Below are 24,947 nucleotides of genomic sequence, written 5' to 3'. Positions count from 1 at the left end.
TCCTGGCCCAAGTCTTTATAACCATGATGTTCATTATTAGCCTAATAATGCACTCTCTTGTAGTTTAGTACTAGAACAACAGATAGTGGCAGATGCCTATAGCTTTTCACTAGGCATACTTACAACCAGATGACCCAGACTTCAGATTAATTACAAAACTTAACGTTACTCTTCCCTTTCGATTTGCAGTGTTTTAAAACAGCTCTTGTTTCACTCATCTTTATAGAGGTTGTCCCAGGCCACCTCATAGAATATAGGAATTTAAAACTTGATCCAAGCCCGTTGAAGATAATGAGAATCTTTCCATTAACTTGATCCCCAGAGCTGATATTCACTGTCTCTAGGTTACATCCACCCACACTGTTTTGTTTCTTTTTCTTCTTTGTTCGTTTTTCCTCCTTCTTTCAAAAATGAAATTCTCTTTACTAAAAAAGGGATGAAAGATATTGCATCTACCCCATTATTTGTGTCACTTACAGGAACACTTGAGAAGATACTATTTTCTGAGACAATGATCCAGGTTCTGTTTATCCTTCACTAAATCATTTTATGGAAAAAAACATGATATTACAGATGTCTATATTAGATTTAGACAGTAAGGAATGACAGGCATGTCTAGGCAAGTATAGATTACCTCAGATGCTTTCCCAGTACAAGGCCAAGTGACTTTAGCCACCTATGACTCTCTCTCAGAAAGTTCTACCAGCTTTATAGTGTCTATAATAATCTGCATGTATTTCTGCACTTGATTACATGCCATATGCCAGTGTGTGAATATTTTTGTGTGTGAATCTTGTACATAATTATGTATAAAACTTCCATGTCACACTGCTTGTAAAAAATAAAAAAAAAGCAAGGACTGAATATGATTTGATCAAATAGTTATTACAGAGAAGTTTTGATTGCTAACATATCAAATCAAAACTTCTCTCTTCCCAATCAACTGTTTAGATTTAATTTTGTATTCTAGTTAGATAGTCACATGTATTTCTTTTACCTGCATTTTTTCCTAATGACCCCTAAGAAAGTCCTATAAAAAGCCTTTCAGACAATAATGACAATTTTTCCTTAAAGAAACAGTAATCACTTCCACAGTTTAAACAAGATCAGGGTTTCTCAAACAAGGGTCGCCACTTGTGTAGGGAAAGCCCCTGCCGGGCCGGATTGCTGTGTTTACCTGCTCCATCCACAGGTCCGGCCGATCATGGCTCCCACTGGCCGTGGTTCGCTGCTCCGGGCCTATGGGAGCTGCTGGAAGCGGCGCAGGCCGAGGGACTGCTCCGGGCCAGTGGAAGCCACAATTGGCCGGACCTGTGGACGAGGCAGGTAAACAAACTGGCCTGGCCCTCCAGGGGCTTTCCCTACACAAGCGGCAACCCCTGTTGGAGAAACCCTGTTCAGCTTAATCTGGGCTAGAAACAGGAAAGACTCCCATACAAAATACTGCAGAAGTCATGGCTAAACAGAGGTTTGGGACTACCAGGTATTAATCATTAGTGTCTCTTCTCCCACCTGAGCAAGGTTTGGAATGATTTGAGTGTTCAGTGCAATTATTTCCTAGGCTGGCTATTGATTGAAAAAAAACCTAATTGCTCCCTGTCTATAATCTTTTCATCTAAGGTACTGTCCTACTAAATAAAAATCCTATCTTTAATTTTTCTTGGGCTACCTTCACAAGAATATGTTACATATCTTAGCAAAAGCCTCACACTGCCCAATATCACATTTTTTGTCTTCCAAAGTGGCAAATAAAACCTAACTAACAGACCTTGGGAAACTCATAATACAAGTATTACCAACCTCAAGTATTCAAAAATTATGAGTCAGGCCCCTCTGTCCCCTCACCCCCAAATCAAGAGATTAAAAAAACTCCTCATTATTTAAAGCCATTAATAATTTTTGGGTCTTACTGTTTTGCCTTCAGGTGTTTGAGCCCTTAGGATTCATGATTTCCAGATTTTCTCGACAACCACAAAAGCTAGAAACTCACCTTTTATTTTTTAAATGAAAATATTCACAGGACACCAGGAGCTGGGATATTAACAAACAACAAATATTGTGAAGCAATAAAATGGTGAGAGTTGGTAGCACTGCATTATTGCTTGCATAGGGGATCTACTTACAGAAAATAAACTTCTAAGCTTCCCACAAGTTAAGATGCAGTATCAGCTCCCAAACACATCTTCCTTTTTACCAAATATTATAAGCATTATAGGCCCCCACACACAGATATTAGCCTGTCACTTTTAGAAAACATGTTTTGCCAGCTGGGGCCCAGTCTCATTTTGCTGATGCCCAAATATTACAGAGACCAGGTTAATATGAATAACTAGATAGATTATTATTACTGTAACTACTCTTTTACTTAGCCCTCACGTCAATAACCCAATAGCAGTAATAAGCACAGAGTCAGTAGGATGGTACATAATCACTTTATTGTGTTAATATCAATTATGGTTTTCCTTATGTAAATGGCATTCTCTACCCCTCCTGCATATTAGGAGTGAATTTTTATTTGCTATTGATTATCATTACTGCACTGTACGTTTAAAATACAAAACACTCCAAATAGACTGGAAATCACAAGTGGAAATTCTGTGTACGTGTTGCCTATTTGTTTTATATGTGACAGGAAGACAATTGTTTAACTGAAGACGGGCTCAAACCACGAAGTTCCTATCATAACAATGCAGGTGTATTTAGATCTCTGGGGAATGGGGTTTTAATCTTATCAGTTGTTTTAATAGGAAAAACAAACATTTCTTTCTAAGGTAAGGGCTAGGATACACATTTACTATGGATCCTCTGGCTCTGAAAGATTATTAAATATGTTTTCTAAATCTTTGGTGCCTAAAGCTTGGTAATTGTCAGAACAAATTCACTTCTGCTTCCATTACCTTCTTTCAGAGATACACCATGTTAGTCGTCATTTCAATTAACCATATCATCCATTCCTCACTCAAGGCACATTTGTTGTAATCTTACTTATATTGTTAAGCAGACTGTAAAATAATTCCCTACTTACACTATGCTGAAGAACATTATATTGTCATACACTTCCTTATAGTCTGTTGAGCTTTATGATTTAGGATCCAATTCTACCTAGTCTATTTGCATAAGTCCACAAAATGATTGTTAGAGCTTCAGTTCGTGTTAGAAAAGTTTTTTTAAACAGTATTAATTTACCATAATTTTATGACTCTAAGACTCATGCTAAGTAAAATTATTAAAGAGACTATCTAAATGTAGGGCACCAAATTCATTTACTTTTAGGAGTTTTGTGATTTTTTCCCTTTAGTGACAGGAAGCTACTAACAATGTAATAGTTAGTAATAAAATAAAATAAAAACAAAAACAAATTGGAATGATCATGATGAAGGGCTGGAAGAAAAATCCCAGGTCTGAACTCCTGAGGGTAATCTAATTTTGGTTGTTGGGTGTTGTGCGTGGCTGCTGAGTGGTAGTGGCCTGTGATGTAGCCCCTAAACCAGATGAGATGATCCGAGGATCCCTTCTGGCCTTAAACTCTGTGTCTAACTCTGGATCCAGATTAGACATTTGTAATTCTACAATGAGACAGACCAAAGCCCTGCAGATGACCACTGACATATGTCGATTCAAAATCTCAAGCTAAAGTTTGATACATGTTGGGATGTTTAGATTCAGACCCTGACAAAGATAGGTACAAAGTGCAGCTGGATCCAAACCCACATTGGGATGCAGGGTTTTGGTTTGGACTGTCTCTGAGCAATTACCCTGAGCCACATCAGCCTGCTTATGAACAAACTTGTACAATATTTTTGTTATTGGTGGGATTTTCAATAGTACTCACTATCTGACCTAACTCTGGCCTCGTTGAAGTTAATGGGAGAATTGCTATAGACTTTAATGGGAACAGAGTTAGGAGAATGCTGAAGGCTTTTGAAAATCCCACCATGCATCAGTGCTAACAATTTAAAGACTTTTCCAGTGACCTCATTTTATGACTGTGAGAAGACTTTTTTCACTCTTCATATAGCCAGAGGCTATATACCAGCATTTTACAACATTACATAGTGGTTTTGGTCCTTATTGCTCAATTGTCACGTGTGCCTACAGAATATGCATAAAATATGCGTAAAGGTGAATGCCGTGAAATGCAATCACTCATGTAACGAGACCTGTTACTGCAGCAACAATCAGTAGATCATTAAACATCATCTCTTAATACAAAGATTGCACTAGGATCTTGGTATTAATTTGGCAATCTGGTCTATGTCTGCTGAGTTACCTAAAGTGAAATTACAATGACTTCTAAGCATTTTTTTTGACCTTCCTTTTAAAACTGGAAGAAGATAGATCTAGTTAAATGTGGAAAAGATAACTACATAAATGCACACAAATACCCCTGTAAGGAAAGAAATGAGCAGAACTTGAGAGGTGGTGAAATTTGTATCATATCTGTATTATACGCACTGGCTGTATATGTAGTGCTAGTTTGGGCATGTACTGTTAGGACGGCAAAGCTGTGTCAGGCACCCTTTGCAATCGCTCATCCCTATGACTATGGAGATACAGCTTCTTTTATTCAACATACTATTGAAAATGTTGGCCTTCCCTTTTAACGGGCACCTAAACTTTTACTTAAATTCTTATATACTACACCCAATCTTCAGAAGATGTCGAGCACCTTCAGCTCCCGTTGCCGTATGCATTGCAAATGTAAAATATACCTGGACACAGCACCAGACCTCATATCGATACATGCACACACTATGGTATATGCTCAAACACACAATGCAGTACAATATTTACTCTTATCGGTGTTTAACAAAATAGTGGGGATTTTACTGATTTCTGATTTGCATCAGTGTTTATGCAGTTACCATTTCCACACTGACCTACAGTAATCTCTTTACAATTTTAAGCCATTCTTTTCTGAAATCATTGTCTTTTAGTTCCAAGTCATTCCGCCAGCATTATTTACAAGTCAAGTTGTTTACTTGACACACCCTAGGCTCTTGGTATTCAGCATTCAGTGTATTAAAAAGTGGTGTTTAAATGCTCCATGGAGTGGGGCAGTAACAAGTCTAGTTTTTAAGAGTGATTGTATTTCACAGCATTCATTCAAGTTTGAATATTTTGGCCTTAATGTGCAAATATACTGATGTGTCAGTATGTGTAATGCACTGAATATTGCAGGATAGTATTGCAGCAGTGAACCTGGGGGAGGTACACTCCTCAAGCAGGAAGTCAGAACAGATTTGGTCTTTGTCTGTAGGGTTATGACTGATAAAGTCAAGAGTTAGTTTTATAGTGTGTGTCTAGTAGCATGGGTTCACATACTGTGTAGATCAGTCGCTTTCAACCCACATCCCAGTTAGCACCCAACTCCTGGCTGCCCGCCCAGATGCCCTGCTGCTTGGCTGCCCGGCCCCCACATGCAGGCTCCTGGCTGCACTGCTGCTAGGTTTGCCAGGCGCCTGGTTGTAAAGGGACCCTGGCGGCAACCTCGAGCCCCCTCCACGAGCCTGTATCCCAAACCCCCTCCCATGCCCCAACCCCCTGCCCCACCCCTGAACTCCCTCCCACACTCCAAACTCCTGGGCCTCAGCCTGAAGCCTCTTCCTACACCCTGGCCCACACCCTCAGCCAGAGCCCTCACCCCCTCTCACAGCCCAACCCTCTGACCCATCCTGCTGAAAATGAGTGAGTGAGGGAGGATGGGTGGGGGAGAGCAAGCAATGGAGGGAGGTGGGAAATGAAGTGAGCAGAGGGCAGGGTCCTCTGAGAAGGGGCAAGGTAGGAGGAGGGGAAAGGGTGCTCTATTTTCTGCAAATAAAAAGTTGGCAACCCTACTTGCTGTGCAACAGTCCTGGCTGCCTGGCCCAGTGCCAGGCTCCGCTCCTGGCCCTCTCTGTGAAGGGGTCTCTGGCAGGGGTTGCTGGGCATAAGAGTCTATGGGGTTTTGGGGGGGGGGGGGCGCTGTGGTTCTCAACCTATGGCCCAGGTAACGCATTGTGGGCTGCATATGTGGCTCACAATGATAAATAAGTTGAGGACCACTGGTGTATATTATTTCTTAATGCTATTGATTAATTTGGGGCCTGATCCATAGCCCTTTGATATCATAACCCTTAGTTATGGGGGGTATTTAGTAATTCTATTTATTCCTTTCCCTTCTTATTACTTCCTTGATGAAATAAAAAACCCAATGAAACAGGAGAAAATGTCATGCCCATAAATGTATGTTATTTCAGATATTAGTCAGATATTAGTTACTCCAAAAGGCAGGAAATCAGTGACAATAAAATCAATCATACCTTCCTGTATAGGAAGCAAATTGTTCTCTGTATATTTTCAGGAGTTAAATCTAACTTTTTCACAATTGTGAGCAATTACAATTAATTTAGTGGAGATTTCCAAAAGGTTCAAAACAGAGTTGGGTGCCCTACTTCTACTGGCCTTCATTGGGTGCCTAACTGCCCTGGTGCCTTTGAAAATCTCCCCCTAAGGATGTGTCTACACTGCACACTAACTTACAGCAGCATGTAGAGTACACACACTGCATGTCTCACTTGCATAGGTGTAACTAGCTGTGTTGACAGTGAGGCATTGCTTAGGTGCGTAGAGTACAGAGAGGCCAGAACCATTGGATATGTACCTTACAGGGCCCTCTACACTCCCAAGTGGCGTTGCCCATGTCTCCACTGCCCCTTCACTGTTGGAGTCTTTCCCTACCACAGTGAAAGACTCCAGCAGTGGAAAAGGCTCTAGCAGGGTGGAGAAGTGGGGAAAGGCTCCAGCAGCTCCCCACTGCCAGATCCTTTCACTTAGGCGTGGCTACACACCGCAGTGTGATACAATCTGCTTTTCACTATGTCTTGTACCTACACGTACCCTACACACTGCCACAAGTATAGACAAGGCCTAAAAGGGTATGTTATAGGGAAAGCATTTCCACATATTGCTTCATTCTCTTTTCTGCATGTTCCCTTTTAATTAGTGATTTACTAACAGCTGTGAAAAACCTCCTTATGTTCACTTTCAATTTTACTTGATTCAGATTAATTAGGCCTTCAATTTTACCTTTCCTCCTCCACAATCCAACTAAATTTTCCTTCTAAACAATTTTTATCTTCAACATGTCTTAATTATGTTTACAATGATCTGTTCTTATCTCATCTACATTTTATATAAGAGGGTCTCTTTTCCACGCAAGCATAACTTCTATTAAAATAAATAGGATTATGACCAGGAATGAGAGTAGATTAGACACCACCATTTTTAAATAGGCAAACCAATCACCACCAAAATTGTTCTAAGCAAATAATACTTGATTAGAAATGCATCTTTTGTTTCCTCTTGATGATTTACAATTTGGTCTACACTATGGAATCTATAAGAGCTTCCTTGCCCTTTCAGAGTTCATAGATTGCAAGTCCAGAAGTGACCCTCTCAAACATAACATAACATAGGCCATAGAACTGCCCCAAAAAATTCCCAGAATATATCGTTTAGAAAAACATCCAATCTTGATTTAAGGATTGTCCATGATGGAGAATCCACCTGACACTTGGTAAATTGTTCCAATGGCTAATTACTCTCATCATTAAAAATTTACGACTTGTTTCCTGTCTGAATTTGTCTAGCTTCAGCTTCCAATCATTGGATTGTACTATACCTTTCTCTGCTAAATTGAAGAGCCCATTATTAAATATTTTCTCCCCGGGTAGATAGTTATAGACTGCAATCAAGTAACCCCTTATCCATTTCTTTCTTAAACTAAGTAGATAGACTCAAAGAGATCAATCACCAGAAGGCATGTTTTATAATCCTTTAATCATTCTCATGGTTCTTCTCCGAACCCTCTCCAATTTATCAACATCCTTCTCAAATTATGGGCATCAGACTCAGACACAGTATTCCAGCAAAGGTGGCACCAGTGCCAAACACAAAGGTAAAATAAGCTCTCTACTCCTACTCAAGATTGCCCTGTTTATGCATCCCAGGATCACATTAGCTCTTTTGGACTCAGTGTCACATTGAAGCTCATGTTCATTTGATTATCCATCAAGACACCCAGATCTTTTTCAGAATCACTGCTTTTCCCAGCTTTTAAATATGGCCTTCATTCTTTGTTCCTAGATATATATATATATTTACATTTAACCATATTAAAACTCTGTTTCCTTGTGCCCAGTTTACCAAGTGATCCAGATCACTCTGAATCAATGACTCATCCTCTTTATTATTTACCACTTCCCCAATTTTTGTGTCATCTGCAAACTTTATCAGTGATGATTTTATGTTTTCTTCCAGGTCATGGATAAAAATGTTAAACAGTGTAGGATCAAGAACCAATCCCTGCAGGACCCACCTGGAAAACACTTGCTTGATGATTCCCCAGTCGGTAGGTTTTCAGTATAGGGTGGTGGTAGTTTCCTAGACACCACAGTGCAAATAAGTGATGGTCACATTAACACCACCCTATACCAAAAACCTTCCGACCGCTATGCCTACCTTCATGCCTCCAGCTTCCATCCAGGGCACACCACACAATCCATTGTCTACAGCCAAGCACTGAAGTACAACCGCATCTGCTCCAACCCCTCAGACAGAGACCAACACCTACAAAATCTTCACCAAGCATTCTCAAAACTACAATACCCATATGAGGAAATAAGGAAACAGATCAACAGAGCCAGACGTGTACCCAGAAGCCTCCTACTGCAAGACAAACCCAAGAAAGAAACCAACAGGACTCCACTGGCCATCACATACAGTTCCCAGCTAAAACCCCTCCAACGCATCATCAGGGATCTACAACCCATCCTGGACAATGATCCCACACTTTCACAGGCCTTGGGTGGCAGGCCAATCCTTGCCCACAGAGAGCCTGCCAGCCTGAAGCATATTCTCAAAAATAACTGCACATTGCACCATAGTAATTCTAGCTCAGGAACCAATCCATGCAACAAACCTCGATGCCAACTCTGCCCACATATCTATACCAGTGACACCATCACAGGACCTAACCAGATCAGCCACACCATCACCGGTTCATTCACCTGCACGTCCACCAGTGTAATATATGCCATCATATGCCAGCAATGCCCCTCTGCTATGTACATTGGCCAAACTGGACAGTCCCTATGGAAAAAGGATAAATGGACACAAATCAGATATTAGAAATGGCAATATACAAAAACCTGTAGGAGAACACTTCAACCTCCCTGGACACAGAATAACAGATCTAAAGGTAGCCATCCTGCAGCAAAAAAAACTTCAGGACCAGACTTCAAAGAGAAACTGCTGACCTTCAGTTCATCTGCAAATTTGGCATCATCAGCTCAGGATTAAACAAAGATTGTGAAAGGCTTGCCAACTAGAAAACCACTTTCTCCTCCCTTAGTTTTCACACCTCAACTGCTAGCAGAGGGCCTCATCCTCCCTGACTGAACTAACCTTGTTATCTCTAGCCTGCTTCTTGCTTGCATATATATACCCGCCCCTGGAAATTTCCACTACATGCATCCGATGAAGTGGGTATTCATCCACGAAATCTCATGCTCCCATACATCTGTTAGTCTATAAGGTGCCACAGGACTCTTTGCTGCTATATCAACACTATTATGTTTATCAACCAAACTTGTAATCTTACCAGAAAAAAGATTTCAGGATAGTTTTATTGGATCTATTTTCCATAAATCCACATTGATTTGCATAAATTACTTTATCTTCCTTTAATTCTTTACTAATTGAGTCCTGTATCAGCTACTCCATTATCTTGCCTGGGATTGCTGTCAGGCTGACATGCTATATTTCAAGTTTATGCCATGGCAGGCCCATGTACATCTATTTATTTCCATTTTCCCTCCCTGCATCTGTGTTGCTTGACAAAATACACCCTCAAGCCCGTTTACCTGTTCAAAATTGCAACCAGCAGGACAGCACAGCCTCTATGCATCACCTCTTCTTCCCACAGCAGACTCAAATGATGAAAACACTCATTTGTGCAAAATCCAATGGTTTACTGTGACAGTGGCTACAGGAAAAGAAATTTGATTAGGGTTCTCAGTTTATGTGAGGTAGACATGGACATTGTATTACCTGTAAAGGAAAAAAAATACAGTTCCCTACTGAGGTATAAATACCTTGTAATATCCATTCTTATAGGAAAAGAGCTTTACCTTAGGGATAGCAAAACTCTATCCATTTTATTCTGCACTTTGACCATGTCTACAGGGGAAGATAAAGCAGACTCTTCTAAGACTTAGAAATTGTTTCATTTTCATCTAGGTATTATGGGGGATAGTTGCATGATTGTTGCCTCTGGTAACAGCACTTCTAGGGGGACCATCTTGGTGAATAACTTCACACTATCTCACTGCTCTGCCTTTGCCTTTTTGAATAAGGCCATTCTCTGTCACTGGGTCACCCACTTGAGTGTAAAGTCATCAGGAGTCTGGGCAGGCTAAAAGAGAAGTAGAGAGGATTTATATCCGGCTCACTCCTTTGCTATCCCCTTCAACACCATGCATGCAAAACTGCAAATCCAAACCAGCAACATAATTCTGAGACCCCTTGTCTCCCCTGCAAACAGCATATACTGCCCAGACAAAAAGTTTGTGAAGAATCTCAGGGAGGTAACATCAAAAATGCCTTTTTAAATAATACTATCATAGCCTCTTTGGAATATGAACAAGAACGGCTTGGGTTGTTTTCCTGCTCCCATAGCCACACCACCTGCACTGGCCAGACCCTCAAGGTCAGGGCCTTTATAAACAGCTGAGTGGCTGGCTTAGATTGACCAGATGTCCTGATTTTAATCGGGACTGTCCCGATATTTACTTGTTTGTCCTGCATCCAGAGGTGAAAGTAAGCCGGTACAGCCCGGTATGAAGTACCGGTAAAAAAAGGTGCAGTAGTGTACCGGCAAATAAGGAACATTCGGTACTGGATTACTTTCACCTCTTTTGACTGCATAACAAAAGGTTCAAACTCAAAGCTAATAAAAGCTTGGAAAGGGAAAACTCACTGTCACTCAGCAGGGGCTGCAGGGGCTCCCCTCTAGCTTGTAGCAGGGGGACTGGCTGAGGGAGAAGCCTTCCCAGGTAGCCTGCTGCCTGCATAAGCACGGTTTAAACTTAGCTGTTCACTCCGCAGTCAGAACCATGGGATTCAGGCTTATTTCTGGCATCCTTGTTAATTTCACTCATAGTTGTTGGCGGTGTGTGTGTGTGACCAAAGGCGGGGCAATTCTTTTCTGCCCCCCTGGATGAGGCGATCTTCAATAATATAATACACAAAAAAACCCAATCAAAAGCAGGAACCATTTCCAAGTTCAAATCTATCCATTCCCTCCCCAGCAGAGGATCATGGCTGTGATGTCCAAACTGCTTGCAGATCCTCTTTGAGATGTTACTATTTAAAAAAAAAAAAAAAAAAAGGACACGTGGAGAACATGGTGGGAAGATGTGTTCTGCTGATCGGGGTTTATTTTGGGCAAAGCAATTTTGGTAAAACAACTAAAGATTCACAGGGAAAGCAAATAGCTAGATAGACAAAACCACAAAGGGATTGGAGGGGAAAACTGGATATTCAGGGAAATTATTGTGCCTCCTTTGAAAGAAATAGTAGTTTTCATTTCATCCTCTTTATGTATTGAATTAAACACCTGAAATGTCCTTAGGACATAGGGACTCAGATCTAATTTTGTTTGGTTGGTGTCCTGCAGAGTGCAGAGGCCGAAATTGACAAAACTTTCTCTAAGTATCTTGTATATTCCTCCCCAAGCACTGGGAGGGAGCGGGGAGAAGCAGGACACAGCAGCCTGCTCAGGGGAGGTGAAGATGAGCTGGTTTGGTGGGGGGCAAGGCGGGGAGCTGTCGATGGATGCTCAGCTCCCACCAATTTTTCCTATGATCCAGCAGCTTTTTTTTTTTTTTAAATTTAAATTTAAACTCTGCTGCTGTTCTTGGGGTTTTTTTTTGTTTTGTTTTGTTTCTCCTCTGCTAGTGACCCCCTCTCCCCCCGTGACCTGATATTTCATGTCTCTCATCTGGTCACCCTAGGCTGGCTCAACTGAGGAAGAGGAGTAGGGTGAACAGATAGCAAGTGTGAAAAATCGGGACAGGGTGGGGGTGGGGAGTAATAGACAGCTGAATAAGATTGCAAGGCCAGAGGTGACCCTCTCAATCATCTGACATAAGGAGCCTGAATAAGACAAAGCCCTGGATTTTGGGACCGTCCCTATAAAATTAGGACATCTGGTCACCCTAAGGGGGAGAGAAAGAAAATCTCAGGATGAAATGTTTTGCAGTCCTCATTTCAGAAAGCCAAAGAAAAAACAAAGGAGCAGAGAGATGGATGATGTACCTGAGAATAAAAGAGAAAAGGAAATAGAACTCTGTAGAGATTGTTGGATTGGCCAAAGACAGTGTCAAAAAAAAAAAAAAAAAAAAAAAGAAGTGTTGATAAAGATAGAGAGAGGCAGAGGTAATCCCCTGAGGCAATACAGAGCCAGAATGCTCAGCTTCAGAAGGCACTGCAGGTCTGTAAACCAGGATCCAGTCATGTTCTGCAGCCCCTGGACAAATACAGGGTACTAGGAATACCAGCAACTCTTCCTCACTGCACCCCTGCAGTAGTGCTCCCAGAGGGCACTCCCTTCACAGACTCAAGCTCAGTACAGACAGAAGAGTTGCTCCTGGGAGCCCAATTCTTTTGAGCCATCTAATACTCCTAATAATGTCAAACCTTGCCACTCATCTTCAGAATGGCAAAACACAAGGAGAGGCAGAGGCCAGGTGTGATATGAATCCTCTCTCCCCTTGTTGTGTTCTGCCCTCCTCCACAGTATGTTACTTGGAGTTTTTCTTTCACTCCTGTTTTAATTGAAGGTTTATTTCCTTTTGTTGTGTAACAGAGACCCACCTTCTCTCTCTAATATTCTGGGACCAACACAGCTACAACACTATTACATTGTTTAACAATAAAAAAACTGTTAAAACTAATTTATAAAGGGTCATTTTAGAGAAACAAACCTGTAGATTTTAAATAATTCACACCCAGGGTCATATTCTCCATTGGTGTAAACTGGTGTAGAGCCACAGATGTGAAGAGAGAGACCTACTTACATCGGTTTAGGCTATGGCTTCAGGTGTTATTTTATAGAACAATTATGCTAAAGGCCTTTTCATAAGCTATTTTATTTGAATATGGGCTGTCTTTGAGCTCTGAGGATCCTTTACTCTTAAGCATTCCCTCAAGGCTCCATGTTACAGAAAGCAATCTACTGTTCAGGAGGACACTACAGGATTCCCCTTCAGCTTGGTACTTGTGGGCTCTGATCACACAGAGAGGCCATTATTTAGCAAATCTTTTGCTTTCATTTTTTAAAGTATAGAATTGTTTCTTGAAGTAGAAATAGTGAAAATGATATAGAACAGTTGAGTTTTTAAATGCACACAGCGATTACAAAAAGTAAGAAAAATGCAACCCCAAAATTACGCATGCTGTTGGTATCATTAGATCAATTATTTTCCTTAGTTAGGACAATATATTAACTCAACCATGTTTAGGTGGGTTATGACTGGCTTCTCTGGGAGGAAACAGCGCACCTGAATGTTATTTATTATGTGTATTACTGAAGCACTTAGAAGCCCTCGTCATGGATCGGGGACCCCATTGTGCTAGGCACTGTACAAACACAGAACAAAAAGTCAGTCCCTTACAATTCAAGTGTAAGATCAGAGACACCAGATGGACACAGATGTGGGGGAGTAGAACAAAACAATGAGACAGTAATGGCCAGCATGATAGGGTGTAGTCGTATATATCACAGTCCAGACTTTATATTGGATTTGAAGCAGAAATAAGTTCATGAAAGACCCCTGGCCTGCATTGTTCAGGTCAGGCTAGATGAGACTCTTCTGGCCTCAAAGATCTATGAATCTAACATAAATCAATATATTTAATGCTGTTATTATTTAACATTTATACTGCAGTAGCCCCTAAAAACTACAACCTGAGTGGGCCCTATTGTGTTAGGTACTATATAAAGCTATATAGAATGAAATCTTCGCCCCATTGAAGTCAATGGGATTCTTGCCATTGACTTTAATGGGGCCAGGATTTCACCCATCATTAACAAAAGTCACTGCCCCAAAGAGTAATTATTCATCATCAAAAAGCAATCACCAAGTGACACCAAAAAGAAAAGCTGAGATTAGATACATAGATAGATAGATAGATAGATAGATAGATAGATAGATAGATAGATAGATAGATAGATAGATAGATAGATAGATAGATGATAGACAAACATCCCACCATTACTGCACTCGTCTGAAGCAGTTTAAGATTAATTTAGGGCTAGTGAGATGTTCCAGATTGGCAGCCTTTGAGACTGAAGCCCACAGGACAGATAAGCAGCCAGCAACAATGCACATCCTGCCAAAATGCTTGATCTCTGACCATGATTAAGGTTGAGGGAACTTCTGGCTCCACACCTCTCCAGTCCTTAGCTTTCATCTGAGGTTAGCGTAGCGTAGTGTTTTTCTATGATGTGACTGTCATTCGACTAGGAACCCGGTGAGGCCTAGACTTCTGAAGATGAGATTGGGACAAGTTACCTAGTGGAAGAGTCATTGCTGAGCAAAACGAAGCACTCTTCCTTGTCCTGCTTCACGTTGAAATTCTGGCCCTATTGCAGTCAATGGTAAGAGTTCAATGATTCCAGGATTTCATTGCCAGAATGCAAGTCTGATGCCATCCACAAAGCTCCCAAACCCTGCTAATCTCGAGCATGAAAGCCAGGAACTGAACAAGGGTCTCTCCCATCACAGTGCAAAGTACTACCACTCGGGCTGGTCCAAGCAGTTAATGCTTCTCCTTTTGTTGGCGTGATTTCTGTTATATGTAGCCACAGTTGGGTTCATTACACCAGGTACTGAAAGAAAAGCACTGTACTCTTGGAGTTCATGTTAGAAAAAGACTTAGAGAACTAGGTTTCTGTGCTTGGTGAGAATGAACAGGAGTGCCCAAGAACAGCTGATCGTTTCAGAGAGTTTTCAAAACAAAACTTCTCAGCTTCTCTCATGAATTTTAGCTTTGGATTTACTTTTCTCTTTCCTAAATATGTTCAATATTGTAAAGACTGGATTTTTTTGTCATAGCTCACATTCAATAAATATCAGTCACTAAAAGGAAAATGGAAGTTCAGTGTTGTAGTGAAAGAGCTTCATTGTAAAATTTACCAATTAATAGGACATGTAGATTTATCTATCATCGGTAAAAGAACTGTGTTTATGCAACAGAAATCCTGAACTTATTTTTTTATTCTTTACCAACCTATAGCTCTTTTAAAAAAACATTAAACTTAGGCTTATGTAAGTCTATCATTTTCTACATCATGTGGTCTAGAACTACTTGTACTTTATATTTCAAAGGGTTTTGAAATGCAGATCATGCTTGGCAAATTACAGACCATTACAGCTCACACAGGATTTTATTTAAAATTGCGATTTTAGAACATGACATTCCCTTTCAGAGCCACTCTGATTTTTTCCCCCTTGTACAATAAAGACGGCAGCAGTGAGATTAGGCATTGCCAGGAACTAATTTAGTGACATTTGAAACTGAGTATTGCATACCACCTAGAGGCTATGAGTGGCAGTGCAGCATGTACTACCACTACTAATTTAGTCACAGAAAGGCCATTTATTAGAATTATAAATTGGTATTTATTTGAAAAGAATCTATTTTCCTTCTCAAACTATATGCAGCCTCCCTGGGGTGGATAGTTAACTGATATATTATGACTGACAAACAGACCTTATTTGTACTGTGTCTACCAGAAATTTAGAATTTTATTACCCCACTGCTTCATGGTTTAGCATGCTTTGTCTAAACTAGCTTTTTTAAAATCATTATTTGGTTTCTTTACAAAAAGGTAAAAGTATAAAGTAGTGCTAACAATAATTTTTTACCTATTTTAAAGACAGCAGTCTGGAGCCAAGCAGAGCCAATATTCATTTTTTTTTCTTTTTTAAAAAACAAATAGATTTAAGAGCCTACCTGAAACAGGAAAATGTTTTACTTGCAAAATATGTATGTAAATCAAATAATGTAAATGCCCATTTCTTCCCATTATCAGCACTCTGGGTGTGAATCTGGAACTCTGATAGAAATGGGGAGCACGGAAAAGCTGTACATTACAGTCTCTCATGATTAAACTGGTGTCAAATTATCTGCCTAGAAACTGAAATAAGGATGTTTTAAGCTTGCCCATATTTCTCTAATACTTTATTTATTCCACAATGTATGGAGGGTTTAAGTGACAGATTGTGTCAACCTTAAAATGCTTTTATTTGTGGATTTTTCCTGGCAGAATATGTAGAAACCCTATGTCTGGTAGTAACTGACAAAATAACAGTTGGACCAATTCTGGCAAGCTTTTGGCATCACATCTGGAGACCCAGGATAAAGTTGGTTACCTGTGTGTGTCACTTTTGACCTGTTATGAGCACTGCCATGTGTTTTGCTGCTCCTCTAGAATGTACAGCCATATACTGAAATTCTTTAGTGGCACTGTTACGATATCAGAAAGAGACTATGAGCTGGTACTTTTTGTAATGATACTAAATCATGCTGGTCAAAGTATCCCTGCATCAGAAGTAATTTGAGGGGTGTCCACCGAATCTAGGTGTTTGCCAGGCAGAGCATCTCTGAATTGGATTTAAAACCTGCTTCCCAGTCCTGGACTTCCAATGTGATTATCACAAATAGATAGTGAAGAGCAATCAGCCAGACAATTAGGCTTCAATGAGTATAAGTGAACAGAACATCTGCTGTACTTATTATATGCTTCATATTCATGCACAGTTGTATTTTGTTTTGTTTATTATTCTTGTAGTCATTCAAGCAAATAATGAGTAGAAAACCAATGAAGAGGAACCTCTTTGCTTCAGTCAGCTCAGTTTTACAGCTCATCAGGGCTGGTGCTACCATTTAGGCCAACTAAGCGGTAGTCTAGGGCGCCAACATTTGGGGGCGCCAAAAAGCGGCGCTCCCAATTTTTTTTTTAAAGCCTTTCAGTGGCCACTGAGCTGAGCTGCCAGCAGGCAGCCCAGAGGTTCCCCTGGGTCAGCGCGCCGATGACGACAGTCAGCCCAGGGGGTTGGGCTGCTGGTGGCACAGACTCCCTCTCCCTCCCAGTGCAGCGGCCGCTCCATCCCATGTGATTCTTCCTATTGCCGGAGGTGGCACTGGCGGCTGGGCAGAGCGCCACAGCTCTGCTTAGTGCACGTGGCATGAGCCCGGCGACAGGTGCAGAAGTGAGCTGGGGTGGGCAGCTGCCACGGGGGGGCACCTCAGGGAGGAGCTGCTGCAGGGTTTGGCGGGGGGGGGCATAAGGTGGCAGTTTCTCCTAGGGCACGAAACTTCCTTGCACTGGCCCTGCAGCTCATTCAGGAGTCTTTATCTTAATGACAGTAGCCGAAAAGTGCCAACATACACCATGTGTCCTTTGCCCCTTTCAATGTTATATAAAAAAAGTCACAGTTTGGGCATCCACCACTGAGGGTGGCTGGCAAGTGAGAATCTATTTCAATGTAATTTATTAGGCCTTCCTATATAGAAAGACTAATGATCTGCAAAGCCCTTTCTTTACAACAACATTATTCTTCTTAGCAGTATTGTAATAGCTCTGGAGGTCTAGGTACCATGCATACACAGTTATGGACAGTCCTTGCCCCTTAACTAGGCAAGACAGACAAAGAAATAGTGTCCCCATTTGACAGATAAGGAACTGAGAGGCAGTGAGACTGACGGTTAAATCGAGTGCCCAAATCACTTTTGAAATGGAATTTAGGAGGCCAAGTCATTTAGGATATGTCTACAATGCAATTAAAAAAACCTGAGGCTGGCTCCTGCCAACTGACTCAGGCTTGTGGGGTTCAGGTTAAGGGAGTGGGGAGGGTTCCAGAGCTTGGGCTGCAACCTGAGCATCTACACTGCAATTAAACAGCCTCTTAGCCCAAGGCCCATAGCCTGAGTCAGCAGGCATGGGCCAGCTGTGGGTGTCTAACTGCAGTGTAGATATACCCTTAAGGGCTTTTGAAAAAAAATCTACCTACAAGTGACTTGTCCAAGGTCACACAGATGGTCTATGGCAGAGCTGGAGAGTGATCCAAGACCACCTGAATCCCAGTGCTTAAAATCACATCAACTGTTATTGTTTGCATGTTCTTTCTGGATAGTGTTTTGATACCATAAAGAACTTGGAGAAGTGGGAAATTTCAGGGAAAGATGCTATTTAAATTACATAGATCCTCAGCAATCCTTCTCTTAGAATAAAATCCAAAAGCATTGCATCAGTGTGACCCAGGGTAAGCCTCATTTAACTGTCCATGCCCTGGTATCTGTGAATCACAGGGTAAATTGCTTTGCATGAGCATCAGAGGGATAGCTATGTTAGTCTGGATCTGTAAAAGCAGCAAAGAATCCTGTGGCACCTTATAGACTAACAGACGTTTGGAGGAAGTGGATATTCACCCACGAAAGCTCATGCTCATGCTCCAAAAGGTCTGTTAGTCTATAAGGTGCCACAGGATTTTTTGCTGCTTTTGCATAAGCAGAGTCTTTCCATATTTAAGACACTGTAACCCCATTCTCTCTCACTGACCTTCCTATTGGCCCATATACAGGTTGAACAAGAGAGCTGACAGGATGGAAATCTTCAAAATCCTATAGAAGGGATTTCTTGGGGTGGATGAATAATTGCCTAACAGAACTTCTCTTAGAAGGAAAATGGGTGTGACTTCATCTATTCTTGATGTATCTGAAGCTGTCTTCAAAGTATTACAGGCAGCTGACAGATCTAAAAGTTTCAGCTCAGCCACCTGATTTTCAGCTATCACCAGGAGGAGATCTTCAACCAACAACATCACTGCAGTCTCATTGTCACAGCAAGTCCTCTAAGAGGACTTAATAGATATTAGCATTGCCACTGTTGACTCCAGCTTCTATAGAGAAATCTGACAACTTGGTAAGGATTTCAACAAATGTCCCCCTCACCCCAATAATACACATTTGTCAAGGACACACATAATTTAGAATCTCATACTTAATTTAGGGTTTTGCACTGGTAGGAGTAGCTTCCTTAGCCAACAGCAGAAAAGCTTTTTAAGTATAATCTCAGCAAATCTGCTGCTGTGATAGAAGCCTGTCGAGTCACCATCTATGCAATTTGTGATAAAACTGATATGTGACCACTTCTCAATTCATACAGTAGTGTCAGCTTTTCAGCATAGTTACTTTCTCACAGTATCCCTTTGTCCTGTTAATTCACTTCATGAACAGACTTGTAATTCTTGAGCAGTCTTTTGAAAAATGTGCACCAGTGTTTATATAAAACAGAACTGGCTTTTAGGTTATAATATGGATTATCAATAATGTAATTAAGTCATAATTAAAAGTGAGAATCAGATCAGTACATGTCCTTGGCACTCCACTGGGTTTTTTTTTCCTGGGAGTGGGAAATCCATCTAAGGCCTTGGATACACTTGCAAGTTAGAGCGCATTAAATCAGCCCTGGGTGCCCTAACTCCTGAGGGGTCCACACTGGCAAAGCACTTAGAGCGCCTGGACTCTGCAGCTGGAGCACTCTTGGTAATCTACCTCCACAAGAAACATAGAACGTGCTGCACCCTGGCTGAAATGCCCGGGAGTCAGCGTGGACAACGTGTTTCATTACTGCACTTTGATTGGCCTCCGGATACATCCCATACTCCCTTGAAGTCAAGTGGCCATTCTTGTCATTGTTTTGAACTCAGCTGCAAGCATGGGGATATCCCCTTTCATAAGAACATAAGAACGGCTGTACCGGGTCAGACCAAAGGTCCATCTAGCCCAGTATCCTGTCTACCAACAGTGGCCAATGCCAGGTACCCCAGAAGGATTGGACCTAACAGACAATGATCAAGTGATCTCTCTCCTGCCATCCACCTCCATCCTCTGACAAACAGAGGCTAGGGACACCATTTGTTACCCATCCTGGCTAATAGCCATTAATGGACTTAACCACCATGAATTTATCCAGTTCTCTTTTAAACGCTGTTATTGTCCTAGCCTTCACAACCTCCTCAGGTAAGGAGTTCCACAAGTTGACTGTGCGCTGCGTGAAGAAGAACTTCCTTTTATTTGTTTTAAACCTTCTGCCTATTAATTTCATTTGGTGACCCCTAGTTTTTGTATTATGAGAATAAGTAAATAACTTTTCCTTATCCACTTTTTCTCCACATCACTCATGATTTTATATACCTCTATCATATCCCCCCTTAGTCTCCTCTTTTCCAAGCTGAAGAGTCCTAGCCTCTTTAATCTCTCCTCATATGGGACCCGTTCCAAACCCCTAATCATTTTAGTTGCTCTTTTCTGAATCTTTTCTAGTGCCAGGATATCTTTTTTGAGATGAGGAGACCACATCTGTATGCAGTATTTGAGATGTGGGCTTACCATCGATTTATATAAGGGCAATAATATTTTCTCAGTCTTATTCTCTATCCCTTTTTAATGATTCCTAACATCCTGTTTGCTTTTGACTGCCTCTGCGCACTGCATGGACATCTTCAGAGAACTATCCACGATGACTCCAAGATCTTTTTCCTGACTTGTTGTAGCTAAATTAGCCCCCATCGTATTGTATTTATAGTTGGGCTTATTTTTTCCAATGTGCATTACTTTACATTTATCCACATTAAATTTCATTTGCCATTTTGTTGCCCAATCACTTAGTTTTGTGAGATCTTTTTGAAGTTTGTCACACTCCACTTTGGTCTTAGCTATCTTGAGCAATTTAGTATCATCTGCAAACTTTGCCACCTCACTGTTTACCCCTTTCTCCCGATCATTTATGAATAAGTTGAATAGGACTGGTCCAAGGACTGACCCTTGGGGAAACCACTAGTTACCCCTCTCCATTCTGAGGGCTTACCATTAATTCCTACCCTTTGTTCCCTGTCTTTTAATCAATTCTCAGTCCATGAAAGGACCTTCCATTTTATCCCATGACAGCTTAATTTACATAAGAGCTTTTGGTGAGGGACCTTGTCAAAGGCTTTCTGGAAATCTGAGTACACTATGTCCACTGGATCCCCCTTGTCCACATGTTTGTTGACCCCTTCAAAGAACTCTAATAGATTAGTAAGACAAAATTTCCCTTTACAGAAACCATGTTGACTATTGCTCAGTTTATGTTTTTCTGTGTGTCTGATAATTTTATTCTTAACTATTGTTTCGACTAATTTGCCCAGTACTGATGTTAGATTTACCGGTCTGTCATTGCCGGGATCACCTCTAGACCCCTTTTTAAATATTGGTGTTACATTAGCTAACTTCCAGTCATTGGGTACTGAAGCTGATTTAAAGGACAGGTTACAAACTTTAGTTAATAGTTCCGCAGCTTCACATTTGAGTTCTTTCAGAACTCTTGGGTGAATGCCATCTGGTCCCGGTGACTTGTTAATGTTGAGTTAATCAATTAATTCCAAAACCTCCTCTAGTTACGTTTCAATCTGACAGTTCCTCAGATTTGTCACCTACAAAAGCCAGCTCAGGTTTGGAAATCTCCCTAACATCCTCAGCCGTGAAGACTGAAGCAAAGAATCCATTTAGTTTCTCCGCAATGACTTTATCATCTTTAAGCACTCCTTTTGTGTTTTGATTGTCAAGGGGCCCTACTGGTTGTTTAGGAGGTTTCCTGCTTCTGATGTACTTAAAGAAAAAAAACAAAACAAAACAGTTTTTGGCTAGCCATTCTTCAAACTCCTCTTTGGCTTTTCTTATTACATTCTCGCGCTAAATTTGGCAGTGTTTATGCTCCTTTTTATTTGCCTCACTAGGATTTGCCTTCCGCTTTTTAAAGGAAGTCTTTTTATCTCTCACCGCTTCTTTTACATGGTTGTTAAGCCATCATGGCTCTTTTTTCAGTTTTTACTGTGTTTCTTAATTTGGGGTATACATTGAAGTTGGGCCTCTATTATGGTGTCTTTAAAAAGCTCCCATGCAGCTTGCAGGGATTTCACTTTAGTCACTGTACTTTTTAAACTTCTGTTTAATTAACCCCCTTATTTTTGCATCGTTCCCCCTTTTGAAATTAAATGCCACAGTGTTGGGCTGTTGAGATGTTCTTCCCACCACAAGGATGTTGAATGTTATTGTATTATGGTCACTAATTCCAAGCTGTCCTGTTATAGTTACCTCTTGGACCAGCTCCTGCACTCCACTCAGGACTAAATCTAGAGTTGCCTCTCCCCTTGTGAGTTCCAGTACCAGATGCTCCAAGAAGCAGTCATTTAAAGTATCGATAAATTTTATCTCTGCATTTCATCCTGAAGTGAAATGTTCGCAGTCAATATGGGGATAATTGAAATCCCTCACTATTATTGAGTTTCAAAGCTCTGTTTCTTAAAGCCAGCATGCTTATCTACTCTGGGACAAAGCAAACCATTACTGTGCTGTTGCTGCAGGCATGTGTGCAAGGGGGTAGGGGAAGGGCTGATGTCAGGGGTTTCCCCTGCTGCTGTCTGAATTTACAAGACAGCATGCTGACACACTCTCTGCCCTGCAAAAACGCACAACACACTGCCTGTCACACTCCACCTCCCTCTCCCCCACATTTGAAAAGCACTCTGCAGCCACTGGCACAGCTACCACAATGCACTGGTCTCTGTGGCACTGCAAGAGCTGCACTGCGCTTGCAACTGACAGTGTAAACTGACAGTGTAAACACACAGCAGTGCTTTCCCTGCTGCTGTCTCCAAGGGCTGGTTTAACTCCCAGTGCTCTACATCTGCAAGTGTAGCCATGTCCTTAGGTACTGTACTACCACCCATCACTCCAATGCCTTTCACATTCAATGGATTGGCAATAGCAAGTTCCTAGGGGACTTAATGGAGGGCATGGCTACATTGGAGAGTTGCAGCGCTGGTGATGGGGTTACAGTGCTGCAACTCACTCTGTGTCCACACTTGCAAAGCACGGCCAGCGCTGCAACTCCCTGGTTGCAGCGCTGGCTGTACAGCTGGTTTGCTTGGGGTGTAGCGATTCCAGCGCTGGTGATGCAGCGCTGGGCATAAGTGTAGTCACCAACAGTGCTGTTATTGGCCTCCAGGGTATTAGGAGGTATCCCAGAATTCCTGTCCACAACAAACCAGAATGGCTGAACTCCGATCTCCCCGTAGCTACTTAGCTAAAAAACAAACACAGCTGCTCTTTGCTCCAGCAAGCGAGCGAAGGCAGGCGAATTGCTTTGGAATGTTCACAACTGTTTGCTTGGTGGGGGGGTAGTGTTGAGCAGCTGCTTATATGGTCTAAAGACTATTTAGGAGTACATAATTTGCATTTAGTGAATAAGAGACAGGTGGGGGAAAGGTCAAAATGATTGAAGGTAGGCACTGTGTATCTTCCAGTCCTTAGAACTTGCAAGGCAGGGAGCTGAGAACAGTGTCAGCTCCAAAAATCCACTCTCTCTGTCTCCCCCACACTCCCTGTCACAGTCCACCCCACCCCCCTCTTTTGAAAAGCACGTTGCAGCCACTTGAATGCTGGGATAGCTGCCCACAATGCACCACTCCCAACAGCGCTGCAGATGCTGCTAATGTGGCCACACTGCAGCGCTGGTAGCTGTCAGTGTGGCTACACTGCAGCGCTTTCCCTACACAGCTGTACAAACACAGCTGTAACTCCCAGCGCTGCACATCTCCAAGTGTAGCCATACCCGGAGTCTCTCACTCTTCTCCTTTAAAGAAAGGAAAGGAGTTTCCTAATATGTTCATTAGCTTTAGAAGGCCTTGTGATTATGCTATCTGAAGGCCAAATCAGTGAGGGGCCCTGTGCATTCCACACCATCAAGCCAATGAGGGTAGAGCTGAAGGTGCACTGTCCTTTAAAAGATGGAAACATTCAGCATGTGGAGAAAAAAACACTCTTAGAAAACACTAGCAACAATACAGAACTTCTAATTTCTCTGGCCTTGCATCCCTGCCTGATGAATTTGATTCCTAGAGTAGCACAGCTAAACGTGTGGTGAGTAAATTGTCCTATTCTGACTTTACAAGAGATGCAGAGAATAACTCACATTACTTGAGGCATGGAGACAACTGTAAAGTGCATGCTGGAGCCAAAAGAATGGTTTTAACAGCCACTTTCTTTCCGTAATCTATTAGTATTGGTAAGTAACTGTCATTCACTTTATTCCTTTTAATAAATTCCATCTTTTTTTACTCCTCTTCTAAAAAACAGTTATGAGGACCAAGTATGTAAAAAGTATTTTCAAGTCATATGGAATAAATAAAAGTTCTACATTTATCATCTGACATTAGTTATCATTGTTCTGCTTTATCCTTTAATTTCCCAATTCCCACTGTATCCCAAATTGTTTCTAGTTATTCTTAATTCTTCTTTGTAATAGCAGAGATCTTAAAATGAATGCTGCCAAGAAAAAAAAATCATGTACTTTAAAGAAGTCCTTTCCTGTATTTCTAGAAATACTTTAGATTGTTAAAATATAACATTAAAAATAAATATCATTTATGTTTTCACCCTTTATGCTGTTTTTCTATCTGCATTTCACTTAGCTTGGATTTGACGAATCATGTAGGCTCCAATCCTCAGGGCCGCCCAGAGGATTTGGGGGCCTGGGGCAAAGCAATTTTGGGGGCCTCTTCCATAAAAAAAGTTGCAATAGTATAGAATACTATATTCTTGTGGGGGACCCTCTGGGCAGCCCTGCCAATCCTGCAACGACTTGCACATGGGTCATAGGTGAAGTCAATGGGACCACTTACAGTGTGTACAGTTAATCATGTGCATCATAAATCTTTGTGAATACTGTAGGGTCCTGATACTGCAACATGCTCAGTACTGCAAAGTGCTGAGAACTCTGTATTCCCTCTTAGAAA

The sequence above is a fragment of the Gopherus evgoodei genome, chromosome 1 (genome assembly GCF_007399415.2).
Source record: "Gopherus evgoodei ecotype Sinaloan lineage chromosome 1, rGopEvg1_v1.p, whole genome shotgun sequence".
NCBI lineage: Eukaryota > Metazoa > Chordata > Testudines > Testudinidae > Gopherus > Gopherus evgoodei.
The sequence above is the reverse complement of the archived record's forward strand: the minus strand, read 5'-3'. Positions refer to the sequence as shown.